Raw genomic sequence first — 16,656 nt, forward strand, 5'->3', positions numbered from 1 at the left:
ACAGATTGGGTGACCTTGGGCAAGTTACTTCATCTCAGTGAGCAATGATTCTTTCATCTGAAAAAGAAAATGAGGATAATAATAGTACCTACCTCACAGGGTTGATGAGAAGATTAAATGAAGTACCTACACAAAGCCCTTCTCGGCGTGCCTGGAGCACAGTGAGGGCTCCATGTGAGCCAGGATTTTTTTTTTTTTTTTCTGAAAAGTCATGGACAGCACTGAAGCACAGAATCTTGGCAGTAAAGAATTATAATTCCACCTTGAAATTTTCCAGAGGGGGAGCTTATTGCCTTATGAGACATTTTTGAACGAGGCCAAAAAAGGAAACAAGTATATCCTGGAATTTTAGGAGATGCTAGGTATGTGCTTCTTACGTACTTCACTTAATCCTCACAACTACCCTGTGATGTAAGTACTGTTGTCTTCATTTTGCAATTGACCAAGGTCACGCAGCTGAGCTGACTTCTCTGTGTCTTCTGCCCTTTGCTTACAGGTCTGGAGAAATATAGGATACAACTAGACCCTCTTTGAAATATTGAAGATGATGATCTTGTCGCTTCTAAAATAACTCGCGCCTTACAATACTTGTTTTCCAGACTCTTAGAAGACATTTTTGTTTATTTGCTGGAACTCTTTACTTGTGATCCCTGAATGACACCAGGGTGCAACAGAGAATGTCCATTTACTCAAAGTTCAAAGGTCCCATGAAAAAGGGTTGCTGTTAACCCTCTTAACCTGGACAGGGTTAGAGAAAGGAAGAGATGGAAGAGAACAAACAATTGAAAGCAAAGAGATGCAGTTCCTCCCCCTCCCATGAGGAGCCACATGCTATCCCTGCAGGGTAGAAGTGGGAGTTTATTCCCCAACTCCGGCCTCTCCCATGCAGCACTTCCTTTCGGTGGTTTCAGTCCAATCTGGATGGTGCTGAGGCATCCTTGAAAGCCTACAGGAAGTGGGCTTGGGGTGGGAGGAGTTTAGGATATTGTCTTCTCTACAGCTTTGCCCTAGAGATTCTGGCCAGAAAGATAAATGGCTAGTGCAACTTGATCTTTTGTTTTGTTGAAGATGTTTATTTTTTTTAACTGGGAGGCAGCACCCTTGAGTAAGCGTTGTATTTGCTCCATTCTAAGACCCTGGGGGCAAGGAGGATGGGTGTCTGGAAGTGTTTCCCAGATTCCAGTCTCCTACCACCCTCATGGATTTCGCAATATCTGAGTATTACAACTTTTATCATTCCCCAAAATTAACTTTACAGAGATTCATTGAAAGAAAAGAAATTCCAAACTCCTTATTCTGTCTTAAGCACTAATATCTGGGGTTTGATAACCTAATTCTATGGGTTTTTTTCGTAGTAGAAAGTAAAATATATGACAATACACATGGAAGACTTTCATCTGTGTACCACCTACAGTGGCCTCTCTAGCCACCAAGGATGCCACCTGCCATCCTTACGTGGGGAAACAGTAATTGGGTTCTGGAGTGAAAGAGACCAGGCTCAGGCTCTGGCAATGACCAGGAGTGCAGCCTTGGACAAATGGCTTCGACGCTTCTGAGCTACAGTCTGTTCTTGAGTAAAATTGGGATAGTTCATAAAATTGTAAAGTGGAAACAAAATAATAGATGTGAAAGTACCTGGTAAAGTGCTTACGCCAGTCCAGTCGTTTCTGTCAGTAACTTCCTCGCTCCAGGGTCTGAAACCCTATCTCTGCTGGCCTGAAACTAGTGGGGAAAAAATTCTAATGCTCAAGAGTTCAGAGCAAGGGCTTTGCCGGAGGCCCCGTCAGAGCCCCACCAGCCCTTGACCTGCTGTGGGCGTTACTCCCCGCTCTGGGCATCCGTTTTCTCACCTCCAACGTGGGAGCAGTCATGGCAGCGCTTCCCCAACTCGAATGTGCACGGAATCACGAGGAGCCTGTTGAAATGCAGATTCGCATTCAGGGGCTGGAAAGTCTGCATTTCCAACCGGCTCCCAGGTCTTGCTGCTGGTGGTGGTCCCTGGACCCTATGGAGCAGCAAGGAGTTCTAGTGCTTAACTCCCTGGAGGTGTTGAAAGGCTTAAATTAGACAATATATCCTAAGCATTTAGCCTGGGGCTTACGTCAGCTACTTACCAATAGCTAGTAGCTCAGTTGTTGATATTATGGTGATTTATGTGTTTAAGGGGGGGGAGTTGAAGGGTAACCCCCGATGGAGCAGAGGATGATGGGACTTACCATACCTGTGGGGTTTGGAAAGAGCAATGTCCCAGGAGTCAGGAGACCTGGGTTCAAGTCCTAGCATTATAACCCGTGCCATGGCTGTGGGAGCTTGGGCAAGCCTCTTGATGTTTTTGAGCCTCAGTTTCCCTCTCCACGGAAAGGGGACAGGTTGAATTAGATGGTATCTAAGGATTCCCTCAGCTTTAATTGGTGAAATTTGAAGATAGTAATGCCCGCTGCTTCCCACCGCCAAAAGAAACCTAACAGGCCTGACCTTGGCCACAGCCTGGAGCCTCATCTGTTGCGGGGAGGAGGCTGCTCTGGGCCTGCCTCGACTATGGGGAGGATGGATAACTGGACAGCCCGGCCTGACACCCTTGGCATTCCTGGGGCCTCAGGTGACATCATCCCCAGAAGCCTCTGTTCTCTGGGCCTGTGCGAAGCTCTCCCTGTTAAGGCAGGATGATTCGCAGCTTGAACAGGAGCGAGTTTGCAGCATGCCCAGAAAAAGGATGTAAAAGAAGGCATTTTCCACATTCCATTGCCCTGCTTCACCACACTGGAGGCAGAGGTGATTCACGAGTACACTCACTTCCTTGAAAGCACGTCACACCCCCCAGACTCCAGCCCCTCGCAGGGGTCCTAGTAGGGACTTGAGATCCAGGCAGCCGACCCTGCAGTGGAAGAAATGGGCACACAACAACCTAGTCCCCAAACGGGAGGAACAGGCCCCCAAGATAAGTGACTCCTCCCAATGTAGCCCTGGACAGTGTATTAACCCACAAGTCTGTACTGAGCCCTCACCATGAACAAACATTTATTGAGCACCTGCTGCATGTGTCTGGCTAAGCAAGTTCACCTGAATAAACTCAGTACATCCCAGTGAAGAGATTAGTACAGATGAGGGTACCCAGGTTCAGAGAGATTTAGTGACTTGCTCAGGATCAGACAAGACATTCAACAAGGATCACACCCTGAGCAAAGCCCACCAGGTTGAGCCAATCCTCCCTTCTCTCTCCTCTGTTAGGAACTTGCATCAAAGCCCCTGTCCTCTGTGGATGCACGTGATTATTTATGTTTCCCTCTCTCCCCTGAGCAGAGTCCGCTTCTAAGGCCCCTGCAGCCACCATTCCCTAGCTTGGCCCACAGCTGGCCCTAGGAAGATGTTTTGGCCCACGAATCTGTGAAATTGGGACTGGGTTTTAGTGCCATAGCACTCAGCCTTGTGCTGAGCGGGGAAGGAAGAGGAACCCATGACTTCGTTCCTGACCTTAGGAAGGACTGGGGGACGGTGTAGGGGTTCAAAACCATGGAGGGTTTATTCAAGGCAGAGGATGGGGAAAGGCTTGCAGCTGAAGGAACAGGCAGGTGGGAAGCAGCCAGGGGTCATTTCCAGGGAGGACAAGGGGGGCAGGGAGGTTCTGGGAATGGTAAGAAGGTGGGGAAGGTTAGGTACAGGAAATCACACCTGCTTTGTGCAGTCAGGCGTGATGTATATGAAATCCAAAAATGTTTATTACCCTTTGACCTCCTAATTCCACTTCTGGGAAATGATCCTAAGGAAAATCTCCAAAATACAGAGGAAATATAGCTAGATCCACAATAGTGTTCATCCCAGAGCTATTTATAAGAAGGTAAAAATGGAAACAGTGAAAACATTTCTCATAAGAGAATGGCAAAGACACCAGTATGTACAGCAACCAATAAATGGGATGTTTCCAAAGACTCTGAATAGTATTCAAAATCGATGATGTTAAAATGTTAAGGGAAATGGCAGGTTACAAATAGTAACAATAGCTGTCATTTACGCAGTGTTATTTCCTCTGGGTTGGGTGCTTTCCCTGTTTGGTCTCAGTTAACCCATACACAACCCCGAGGGCATGGAAATCACATCCATGTAACAGGTTTGGAGACAGAGGCTGGCCCAGGTAGGGAGTGGAAGAGCTGGGATTCAGCCCTGGTCACACTCAGTGTGTTCTGACCACCACTTTATATAACAGGACCACATCCAGCAAGGAAATCTGAGAGAAATATAGCAAATGTAAACAATGGTCCTTTTTCAGAAATGGGAGGTGGTGGAAGGAGTGATTTCCACTGCCCCCTCATTTTTCTGTATTTTCCAAATTTTCCCATATGAAGTTGTGATAATCTTATTTATTTATTTATTTATTTATTATTTTTGAGACAGAGCTTCCCTCTGTCACCCAGGCTGGAGTGCAGTAGCACAGTCATAGCTCACTGCAGCCTCGAACTCCCAGCCTTAAGCGATCCTCCCATCTCGGCCGCCCAAAGAGCTGGGATTATGGACGTGAGCCACCATACCTGCCTTCTTTTTCTATTCTTTCCTAATTTTCAGTTGTTTATCATGCTTATCATTCTGCAACTTGGTTTTATTTATTCACCGGTAGGTCTAGGTGGCCTTGTTATCTTCCACATGCCCTTTCTTCTTCTTTGAGGGGGTGGCTCAGACTATTCCACTGTTGGGAATTTGCATAATTTATTTCCCGGGGTCTCCCCTTGAAGGACGTTTAGAAAGTTCCTAACTTTTCACTAATACAATCAATCCTGCAAGGAGCATCTTTGCTTACACCTTTTCCGGCAGAGGGTTTTGTTTGTTTGTTTTAACAGAAAAGAATGGACTGAAAAAGAAATGCACTTAGGTGGCTCCATTTGTGGCTTTGGCAGATCGGGGGTGGAGGGATTTCTTTAGGGGCTCCAGATTCAAAGACGTCCTTGTTGGTAAAAATGGAGGGGCTGGGTCTACCCCCACCCCCAGGGCAGCCCTATCTGCACACTAGGGCTGTTCTCTTTGGGGGAAGTTATAGGTTAGGGTCCCCACCCTTGGTTCATATCGACAAGCAGCTTTCTTTTGCTTAGCTGTTGGCAAATCCTCTTCAGGAAGGCAGGCATTCTAACGCCTGTGGGGCACCAGGATGCAGAGCTGACTCCACTTCATTTAATTCCACCCCTTCCCTGGCAGTCTTTTATAGCAAATAGAGTCTGAAAACCAGGGACATCAGCCAGTTCCTCACACCTGCTGTGTGGCGTGCAGCCAGCTCTGTCAGAGCCCAGGGCTACTGCGCTTCATTTTTATGGGAGAAGGGGGCTCCGCTTAACAGGCTTCAAACAGCTCCAACTTTCTGCTCTGATTCCCTAAGGCCTTAGTAAGAAAGATAGAGCTCTACCCCTTACTAGCTGTGTGATCCTGGGTGAGTTATTCACATCTCTGGGCATCTATTTCTCATCTGTAAGACGCGGCAGTGAGACCTACCTGATGGGGCCGTGCAGATTAAATGAACTGCTGCCGTGAGCCCGGCACCTAGCACAGTGGCTACGTCTGCAAAATGAGCCGTGAGTCACGGGTCCAACCCTAAGGATCCTAAGAATGGAAGCGCCCTGCTTGGCTCCCTTCAGCCCAGTCTCCAGGGTTACCTGGGGCAGCCAGGAGGGCTTTTCTTTGAGGACCTCTGATCCAAGGAGGGAAGTCTATTCATTTCTTAGCCAATGGGATGGTACCCTGAAGCCAGCTAAGCTAAAAGACAAAAGCAACAACAAGCAAACACCCCTTCTGAAGGCGGCTGCTGAAAACCAGTGAGAGTCCAAACCCGTCCAGCTGCTGTTCTGGCCAGAACATTATGTACCCATCTCACTTCATCCTTAATCTTATCTTCATCATGTCTCCTTATCCTCAGGCCCAGCAGCCAGAATGTTAATCTAAAGCTTATAAAAAAAAAAAAGAGGCATCGACTTAATGAAGTCTAAAGGTCTGGTTCAAACTATATTATTAGAGAGTGAAAAAACTAAGTGGAACAAAAAGTCTGACACCACCGCTATAGGAAAAGAAATAAACTCACTTAACTACATGGGGGGGGTATGTGTGTGTTTATATACTTAAATACATTCTTTTTATATACTTACATACATTCTACTGGTATAAAAAATTCTGCTAGTATAAAAGTATTATCAGCTAACAGCAGTTCCTTTTGGGGAGTGTGGTGGGCTCTACTTGTTTACTTTCTTTATTGTTTGACTTTATGGTCATGAGCATATCTTTCAAGAGAGGCAGCTATGCTAGTGGTTGGGAATGAGGGGGATACTGGAATCAAGCCATCTTGTTTGGCTTCAAACTCAGATTCGTGTCTCTGCACCAGATATTGAAGCTCTTGCAGCTCATCTGTAAAACTGAGATGACAGTAATAATAAAACTGACCTGATAGGGTTGGTTTGGAGGGTTAAATGAGGGAATCCATGTACTTATCACAATACTTGGCATTCGGTAAGTACTCAAAAAAAGGCCAACTATTATTATTACTTTATAAGTAAAAAGAAATGTCCGTATAAATATACACTCGTGCATACATGTAAACATAGGCTCCCTATCAAAGGGTAGGGTACCGTGAGTCTGTGCCTGCATTCCTGTGGTACATACAGTCGTAAAAAGAAATGTGAGAGAGGAAGAAAGAGAAGGAGGAATGACTGCTTGTTAATGCCCAGGTGTGAAAGCTCCTGCCCCGTGGATGTTCCACTCTTCTCTCAGGAAGGGGAATTAGGGGTAACCCTAGTGTGGGAGGAGGTACGGTGCTTAAAGGCCAGCAAAGTCATTTTATAACACAGACATCTGTACTCAAATGTTTATGGCAGCACAATTCACAATTGCAAAGATGTGGAAACAACCTAAGTGCCCATCAATACATGAGTGCATTGATAAAATGTGGTATACGTATACCATGGAGTATTACTCAGCCATAAAAAACAATGGTGAACTAGCACCTCTTGTATTATCCTGGATGGAGCTAAAGCCCATTCTTCAAAGTGAAGTATCATAAGAATGAAAAAACAAGCACCACATGTACTTGCCATCAAATTGGTACTAACTGATCAACACTTAGGCACACATGGAAGTCATATTCATCAGGTGCCGGGCAGGTGGGGGGTGGGTGGAGAAATTCATAACTAATGGATACAAAGCACACTGTCTGGGGGATGGACACACTTGTAGCTCTGGCTTGGGTGATGCAAAGGCAATATATGTAACCAAAATGTTTGTACCCCCATAATATTCTGAAATTTAAAAAAAGAATAAATAAATAAACAGGCTCAACATAGAGCCCACCCCACCCCCAACACGGAGCTGTGGGTTAGCTAAAGAGGTAGCACAGGTTTGTCTTCTCTCACCACCCAGGAGCTTCAGAGGTGGAAAGAAGCTAGAGCAGTCTCTTCCCTTCACTCATCCACTGAATATTTATTGAATGTCTTTCCTGTGCTAGTCATTGTTCTAAGCCCTGGGATATAGCCATGGACAGAGAAGACCGAAACAAAACATCAAACAAACAAAATCTCATCTTCATCCTATGGGAGGTAGACAGACACTAAAAGTGAGTAAGACTCGTGGTGTTCTGAATGGTGATAAATGCTACAGAGAAAATTTAAGCAAGGAAGGGTTTCAGGAACTATTGGAATGAGTTGCAATTTTACACAGGATGGTGGGAGAAGGTCTCACTGAACAGATGACAGTACAGACCTGGAAGAAGCACAAGAGAGACCCCTGCAGAGGGAAGGGCAAGTGCAAAGACCTGGAGGTTGGAGTGAGTAGAACAGCCAGGAGGGCAGCAGGGCTGCATGGAGTGGTCTAGACCCAGTGGTCCTCAACAGGAGCCCTTTTCCCCTCTCCCCTCAGGAGGCATCTGGCAATGTCTGCAGACATTTTTGGTTGTCACAACTCGGTGGGGGCGGGGGTAGGTGCCGCTAGGGTCCAGTGGGTAGAGGCCAGGGATGCTGTTCAACATCCTACAAAACACTGGGCAGCCTCCCTCTTCTCCAAAGAATTAACCCACCCAAAATGTCAAGAGTGCCAAGGTGAAGAAACTCAAGTCTAGGCTTACTTAAGAGGCGTTGCAGGAGAGGATGTCAGAGAGATAACAAGAAGTGGGGACATGGGGAGGAGGTGGTGGAGAGGGAGATGGCCAAGAGCCTGATTGGTGTCCTAAGGACTTGAGCTTTTACTCTAGGCCAGATGGGAAGCCGCTGGCTGTTAGCTGAAACATAGTGAGTGTTCAGCCAGTGGAGTTTCCAGGTCATAGGCAGGGAGAGGAATACCAGGCAGTCCTTGATCTTGGTTCCAGGCACTGGCTCCCACTGGCTTCCTCTGGGGGCCGTACATCAGAGGCTGGGAAGCGGCAGACAGGTCATTTCCAGTCATTAAGTAGGACTCCATCAGCAGGTAAAAACTCTGCTTTGTTAGGAAATTGTTGATCTTGATTCTGTGAGAATAGCTGAGTCTTCCTTAATTACTAGGACCCGTGGGCAGTGTGGACTTCATCACAACAGGAGAGTCACTTTCATTTCACCAGATGGTCCCCGAAGGCTGCTGATAGTGCAAGGCTGGTGTTTGGATGCACACCTTGCCTTCTCGGAATCCTTGATGTAATGAGGGACGGGGGAAGGGAGAAAGAGTAACCCCCAAATTGATACCTGGAACATTGGTGGAGCACCTGCTGAGGGTGCACAGCCTGCTGGGAGCTGAGATGAGAGGGATGAATGGATGCAGGTGTGCAAGGGAGGGAGCTTGTGCTGGGAGGAGATCCCACAGTGCGGTGGTGTAAGTGCGGTTACCGATGGGGGACACAGGGCAAGAGGGCTGGCTCAGCCTTGGCAGCCCGTAGCACAGAGGAGATGGCGTTGGGCCTTGGAAGGCAGCAGAGCACAGGAGGTGGAATTATGGGGGAAAAGCACCCAGGTAGGGCCAGAGTGAGCCAGAGTTCTCAGGAGCTCACTTCTATAGGTTTCTGGATCACAGCCTTGCAGATTCCAGGAATCTGCATTTTCACAGCCCCCAGGGACCTGCAAATCAGGTGTTTCTCTGGCTGCACTTGCAAAGCCCTACTCCAGGAAACCAAAGGCAGGGTTCAGGCATTCAGCCTTGCATGGTGCTTCCAAAAGAAAGTCTCCAAATGCTGCTTTGCTTTGAAAGGCAAAACCCCAGGGCCTCTGGCCTGCTGAGCGTGGCCACACTGAACACAGTGGTTCTCAGTGCTGAGTGGCCTAAATATCACTGGGGGAGCTTGTTAACCTACATATATCTGTGTTCCAGCACAGAACCTCTGCCTCACTATCTCTGGGGTGGTCTTCTGGGGACCCCACCTGGAGATACACTGGCCCTGTGGATTGTCTATGACTGAGACACCTTTTGGCTACACTAAGCCCTCCTCCAACTCCTGGACTCTCAAAAACACTAGGAGTCCCACCATGGCACTCTAGCCGGGGCAAAAGAGTGAGACTCTGTCTCAAACAAAAAAAAAAACAAAAGAAAAGAAAAGAAAAGAAAAGAAATAACACTACAACTACTAATTATCCCCCTGCACCTCCGGGCTTGTTTCTCTACTCCCACACCTTCCCTGCAGACCCTGGGCAAGGCATTGTGAACAACAGGAACAGTGCCTGATATATCAGGGCCTCAGCATCGGCCATAGCCATGAGGCTCTAGGGAGAAAATCCAAGTCTTCAAGAGACCTTATTTTAGGTGATTTCAACAATAAAGGTGATGCCAATGAGGCCTCTTGCAGGAAGTCCTCCCTGATTGCTTCAGCCCACAGAGCTCTTACCTTTCTCTCTACATTTAGTCTGTTGCATTTACTTCCCAGCAGGCCTTGCAGAAGCCATTATCATTTCATATGTATGTTTCTCCCATAGAATGTAAGCTTCTTAAGGGAAGAGATTTTTTGTCTGTATTTATTCTCCTGAATTCCAAATACCTAGAAAAGGCATGGCATGTGGTAGACACAAGAAGCATTGGTTGGATGAATATATGCTTCTTGCAACCCACAGAGACTGGCATTGGTCTGGGCCAGGCCTTGTCCCGGCTTCCAGGGATACAGAAGTGACCTGAATAACTTCCTACCCTCTGAGCTTGTGGGAGAGACAGAAAGACTTGCATACTCGCAAAAGATTTCGCCATATGCAACCAAAGAAAAAAGGTGAACTGAACCAGTTTATTGGATGGGCACAAATGAAAGTCGGGGAGGTGATTGTTGCAGAATCCTCCAGGAGGGCAGACAGCTGCGGGCCTGTGATATACTGAGAGGCACCACTGGCTAAAAGGAGCATGAGCTCTGAAGCCCAGCTGTCTGGGTTGAATCCTTTCCCATCAATTACTAGTTGTGTGATGTTGCACCAGTTATTTAGACTTGAGAAAAATGCAGATTTCAAGACCCACTGCAGAGATTCCAATCCAGCAAGCCTGGGCTGGCTAGGAATCTGATATTTTTTTTGTTTTAAACAACTATTTCATGGTTTATTGTGGAGAGTCCACAGACTATGCCTTGAAAAACACTGGCGGCCAGGCGAGGTGGCTCATGGCTGTAATCCTAGCACTCGAGGAGGCCGAGGCGGGAGGATCGCTTGAGACCAGGAGTTCACGAGACCCCATCTCTACAAAAAATAGAAAAATCAGCCAGGCTCAGTGGTGCACGCCTGTAGTCCCAGCTACTCGGGAGGCTGAGGCCAGATGATCACTTGAGCCCAGGAGTTTGAGGTTGCTGTGAGCTACGATGACCCCACTGCACTCTAGCTGGGGAGACTGAGCGAGACTTTGTCAGAAAAGTGAAGGGAAGGGAAGGGGAGGGGAGGCGAGGGGAGGGGAGGGAGGGAGGGAGGAAGGAAGGAAGGAAGGAAGGAAGGAAGGAAGGAAGGAAGGAAGGAAGGAAGGAAGGAAAGGAAGGAAAGGAAAAAGAAAGAAAAGCATTGGCCATCACGGAGAGAGGGTTATGCGACTCAGCAAATTGGATTGTCACACTGTGTGTCAGTGACGTTTTTCAGTGTGAAATCATAAGCTGTCATTCAGGGTTAGACATTTAGACATTACACCACCCAGTAAGTGCCTCAGAGAAGGCTTCAGGACAGCTGGCCAAGGAGGACATCCAACAGGCCTTGTCTACACCAGGTCGTCCCAGGACAGCCCCCAGCAGCAGATTTCAATCACTGCTCTCACCTTAGGCCGAGGGTAGACCTGCAGGAGGCTCTCTGCAAATAGTCTTTGACAGACTGATAGATTTTCCAGCCACGCTCCGGCTGGCTAGCCCCAGCTCCACACAGGGGTTCTGGGTGGACCACATGGACCCCAGGGAGGGTCAGGGTAGAATGAGGGTCCAGGAGGTGGTACCTTACTCTGGTGTCTCCATGTCTCGACTTGAACTAGGATCTCACAGCCAGATGCCAGATACAAATGAAGCCATGGGCATGTGGCGGCTGAGAGCCTGCAGTCCTGGGCAAACTCAGCCTCTTTGTGCCTTGATTAAATGCAAGGCCTGAGTGCTACAGGTCAGTCTTCATTTATTCATCCATAAATATCTCAGCCTCTGTCGTGTGCCAGGCTAGGCTAGGGATACAGTGGTGAGACAGCTGTCTGTCCTTAGTGAGCGTATGCTCCAGAGAGGGGTCTGATAATAAGGTAAAATACATAAGTTAACATCAGAGGGTAATGAGAGGAAGACCATAAAAGAGTAATGGGACTTAGGGCAGAAAGCTTACTTTTTTAGTTAGGGTGATCAGGGAAGAATTCTCTTTATTTTTATTTTTTTATTATGTTTTTGAGACACAGTCTCACTTTATTGCCCAGGGTAGAGTGCAATGGTGTCATCATAGCTCACTGCAACCTCAAATACCTGAGCTGAAGCGATTCTCCTGCCTCAGCCAGCTGAGTAGCTGGTCCTACAGGTGCTCACCACCACGCCCAGCTAATTTTTCTATTTTTTGTAGGGACAGGGTCTTGCTATGTTGACCAGGCTGGTCTCAAATTCCTGGTCTCAAGCCATCCAGACTCCTGGTCTCAAGTGATCCTCTCCCCTCGGCCTTTTATAGGCATGAGCCACCACACCCAGCCTTAGGGAAAGATTCTTTGAGGAGGTGACATCCTAAGCCTGAATGATGAGGAGCCAGCATGTAGCCTACAAAGACCACAGCATGTGCAAAGGCCCTGAGGCAGGAAGGTACTACACAGGTAACACATGGTGGCCTCTAAAGTGTGCTCAACAAGGGATTGTTTGGCCTCTGGGTGGCTGTCTGCATGGTCCCAGGGCTCACAAATCTGACTCAGGGACTCTGTAAGTTATGAAATCATGGCTATAACCATGGTGAACCTGAATGGAGAACCTCCAGCCAACCATAACCTGGCTCACCTGAGCCGCAGAATGGCTCCTCAGGCAGGTACAGCTACTGTATTAGGGGCATTTTACTGACTGGGGTGCTGAGACTCAGAGAGTGAAGCGAGTTGCCCAAGCCATTTATTTGTTAGGTGGCAGAACAGAGATTCAAATCCAGGGCAAACTCCAGAGCCCTGGACTCTTCGCTGATACATGGCATTGTTGATGTGATTTGGCACCATCCTCCACCCCTTTTCTCTAAAGCAGGAACTCTTGGGCCTGGGGATCCCAGCCTCCCGTTAGGCCGTGAAAGTGGCCACTGAGCCTGCTGGGAGCTGGTCTCACACTGAGGGCCGCCCCCCTGGCATATCCACTGAGAGTCTGGGGGTGGTGAGCCAGATCACCGGCTGGAAACCACCTCTCCAGGAAACTCCTTCTAGAAGGAAGAGTTCCTGGTCCAGAGCTGCATTCTGTTCCCAGCCTGCCTCCAGTCTGCCCCCTCCCCGGCCCCAGACGTCCGCTTGAGTCAGCCCGAGGCCTGTGTGGGGGCGTCCTCCGGGCTTCTGTAACATCCTGTGTTCTGCCTTCTGCTTACCTATTTTCCATTTCCAGGGAATCCCTCCCATCACGGTTTGTTTTTACACCCTGGAGCCGACCTGCCCACAGAGCAATTAAAATGGCTCCCCCAGGGTCCCCTGGAGCCATTCCTGCATTGCACAGTCCATCGCCGGCCTCCAGGGTCTGGCAGGAGCCTCCCTTCTTTCTCCCTCCCCAAAGACTCCAAGTTCTTCTCCTCCTTCAGCTTACAAGGTCAGGACCTCCTCTTCCAAAGAGCATCACTGCTGTCCTCGCTCCCCTGAACTCCCACTCCCACGTGCAGTCTGAGCCGTGGGAATGGATATCTGCCCTATTTGTCTTCCGGCATCTCTTCCCCTCCTTCCTCTGACCACAGCACTCCCTTTCCCCTGGGGAATAGCCCCTCCTCCACTCCCTGAGATTAGGTGGGACCACCAATCACACAATACCTTTTCTCCTGGCTACACCGATTGGCTCAGGGACCCAAAGCAGGCCAATCGGAATCCTTGCCTGGGATTTTGTCTATGGAGCACAGGGGAAAAAGCTCTTTCCTGTGAGTTTGCTAAACTGGCTGATGCAAGCCAGACTGGAGCTACCTGCATTCCTGCCTTTCCTCCCCTTTCCAGATGGAGGCTACCCGTCTACAGTAGGAAAAAATGAGGCCAACACACAGAGAGAAGCAGAGAGAGTGCTCATTATTCCTTACTCTAAAAACATTTTATGACACATTTGTATGAGTTCCTCAGAAAATGTTATTTAGCTTTGCTTGTTTTTAAGGTTTAGAAAAAATGGTATAGTGTATTGTCATCTTCTGAAACTAGCTTTTTTTCAAGCATCGTTTGTTTCTAAGATTCATCTATCTTATTGTGTATAACTGTAGTTGATTCATTTCTCATTGCTGCATAATATTACATTGTGGGAATAGACCACAATTCACAGTTTATTCCTTCTCCAGGCAAAGAACATCTGGGATTATCATAATTTACTATTATGAACAATGCTTCGAACATTGTTGTGCAAGTTTTTCACACACATGCACGAACTTCCAGGGCATATACTTAGGAGTGGAATAATTGCTGGTGACCAGTATGTGCAACTTCAGTTTTACAAGATAATGTCCAATTGTTTTCCAAAACCATTAACATCCACTTATACTGCCCACCACCTCATGTAAGAGTCCCCAGCAACAACTCAGCACCACTTGTGCCCTATTTTTCAGTATCTCCCCATGGTGCCTAGCACAATCTCTGACTTGTAGTGGGCTCAAAAATAGTTTATTTACAGTGGGATGGATGTAGGTGGCATGGAAGACAGACAACCAGAAAATTGGAGAGAGGATAGAGACCATCTTCACCCAGAAAGATGATCAACTGCCTGTAATACCAGCACTTTGGGAGGTTGAAGCAGGAGGATCCCTTTAGGCCAGGAATTCAAGACCATGCTGGACAACATAGTAAGACCCTATCTATACCAAAAAAAAAAAAAAAAGATGATCAACTGAAAACCCTACCATCTCAGACATTAGTGGTGGCCGTGGACTCTGGGCTTCTCTGGAGCCCTTGGGGCCTTCATGGGGCCTCCGTTCTGACTCTCAGTGCTCAGCAAACTCTCTGTATGGACACAAGCTTCTGGTATGAGCCTGCTTTGGGGGCTTCATGCCTGACTCTGCCTAGGGGGCGTTTCACATTGCTGATCATGTATGTGCTGTAAGCCTTAGAGTCCAGCCTTGAAAACCCACTCCTTTGGAAATCCTGTCTATGAATAATGCCCCCTACACCCATATGGACCTTGATGTCAGTTTCAAAACAGCCATGTTTCCCTGACCTGCTTACGCTAACTTTCTTCTTCAGAGTTTTTTCCATAGGCAAGTCGTAGTAACATGATAGAACTTTCTCACTGTTTTCAGCCATGCCTGAAATTCATAATCTTAACACACACACACACACACACACACTTAAAGTGCACATTCCTCACTTCTTTTCAAGCCCAAGGCTTGCAAGAAGACTTTTCTGTCGAAGGTCAGTAGCTCTGATTGCATTTCTTTATTTAGAACATTGTTTTTGCTGGAGCTGACTCCATTACCTTTGAGTTCACGGAAGTGGAGCCCATTAGAAGAATCGGCAGTCAAGAGGCTCCCAAACAGGCTTTAAGAGTGTTGCTAAACTTAGGTTCATTTGGCTGCTGTGGTTTATAGACAGGGGCCTCTCTCTTTCTCTCTCTCTCGTTTTTAATGGGGCCTGCATTTTCCTGCTTTGCAACTGCCAGCCTGTTCGTGGTGGGAAGAAAGGAAACTCAGGGCATTAGTCCTAATGTCAACATCCATTCTTATCTCTGCTCCCAAACTCCCTACTCCTCCTGCAGTGACCTACTTCCCATCGCCCTGACATGGCTCAGGCTGGCCCAGGCAGGGGTGCAGCAGAGTCAGCGCTGTGACCTGGTCCCGGCAGACTGGGTTCACAGACCCGACCGTTGCCCTGTCTCCTGGCTTCTGAGCCGTGTACCCCCTTCCCCATCCTGATTGCCAGAGTCCTAGTACCTGTGGAAGGAGCCACTCCCTGGCCTGTGCCGACCTTCCCACCCTGGCCTTGCCTAGACTGTTTCAGCCCGTGGCTTCTGCCCTCTCTGTTGTTCACAGTACTGCTGGGGGCCTGCTCTGTGTCCTAGGGTGGGTGTCCTGAGCTCTCTGATCTGCAGAACAGAGATGATAATACCCACAACACCAGTGCAGGTGTGCTTACACTTAAAAAGTGCAAATTATAAGGTGTCGTGAGATTGGCACAGATGCAACATTTGGGCAATGCCTTGTGTTGACATTGTGAAGGGGATGGGGATGGGGGTGAGGAGTGAATTGGTGCCACTACTCCCAAGAGCAATTTGACAATATTATAAAAACAGAAAAATCTAATTAGAAATTCCATTTCTAGGAATTTGTCCAATGAAAATACCAAAGACCTGCATGTGGGGATGTTTGTTGTGACAATGTTTATAGTAGCTAAAACCTAGAAACCATCCACATGCTGCCCCTTTTTCTCTATGATATAGCCATACAATGCTATACTATGTAGCCACTAGGAAAAAATGAGATCATGATCCATGGACTGATGGGAAACAATCTTCAAGAAATATTTTCTGGAGGCCGGGCGTGGTGGCTCACGCCTAAAATCCTAGCACTCTGGGAGGCTGGGGTTGGAGGATTGTTTGAGGTCAGGAGTTCCAGACCAGCCTGAGCAAGAGCAAGACCCCATCTCTACTAAAAATAGAAAAAATTAACCAGGTCTGGTGGTGCTCGTTCTGTAGTCCCAGCTACTCGGGAGGCTGAGGCAGGAGGATCACTTGAGCCCAGGACTTTGAGGTTGCTGTAAGCTGGGCTGACGCCACGGCACTCTAGCCCGGGCAACAGAGTGAGACTCTGTCTCAAAAAAAAAAAAAAATTTTTTTGTGAAAAAAAGGTACAAAACATTACATATATTATTCTATCTTTATGTTTAAAAATACAAAACGGTATGTATACTATTCTATCTTTATGTTAAAAATAATGTGTGTGTGCTGAGACTATTTCTGGAAAAATAAAAACTAAGCAGAACATAGAATTATTTCCAGGGAGGTGGAGCAGAGGTAGAGGGAGAGTTGCTTTTCACCGTGTGTTCTTGCACTCTGAAATTTTTATCATGTGGACGTATAATTCAAACAAAATTTTGAAATGTAAAAAGAATGTAAGCTACATCTGTTCTAATTGCTTGCAG

The sequence above is a fragment of the Lemur catta genome, chromosome 14 (genome assembly GCF_020740605.2).
Source record: "Lemur catta isolate mLemCat1 chromosome 14, mLemCat1.pri, whole genome shotgun sequence".
Classification (NCBI taxonomy): Eukaryota; Metazoa; Chordata; class Mammalia; order Primates; family Lemuridae; genus Lemur; species Lemur catta.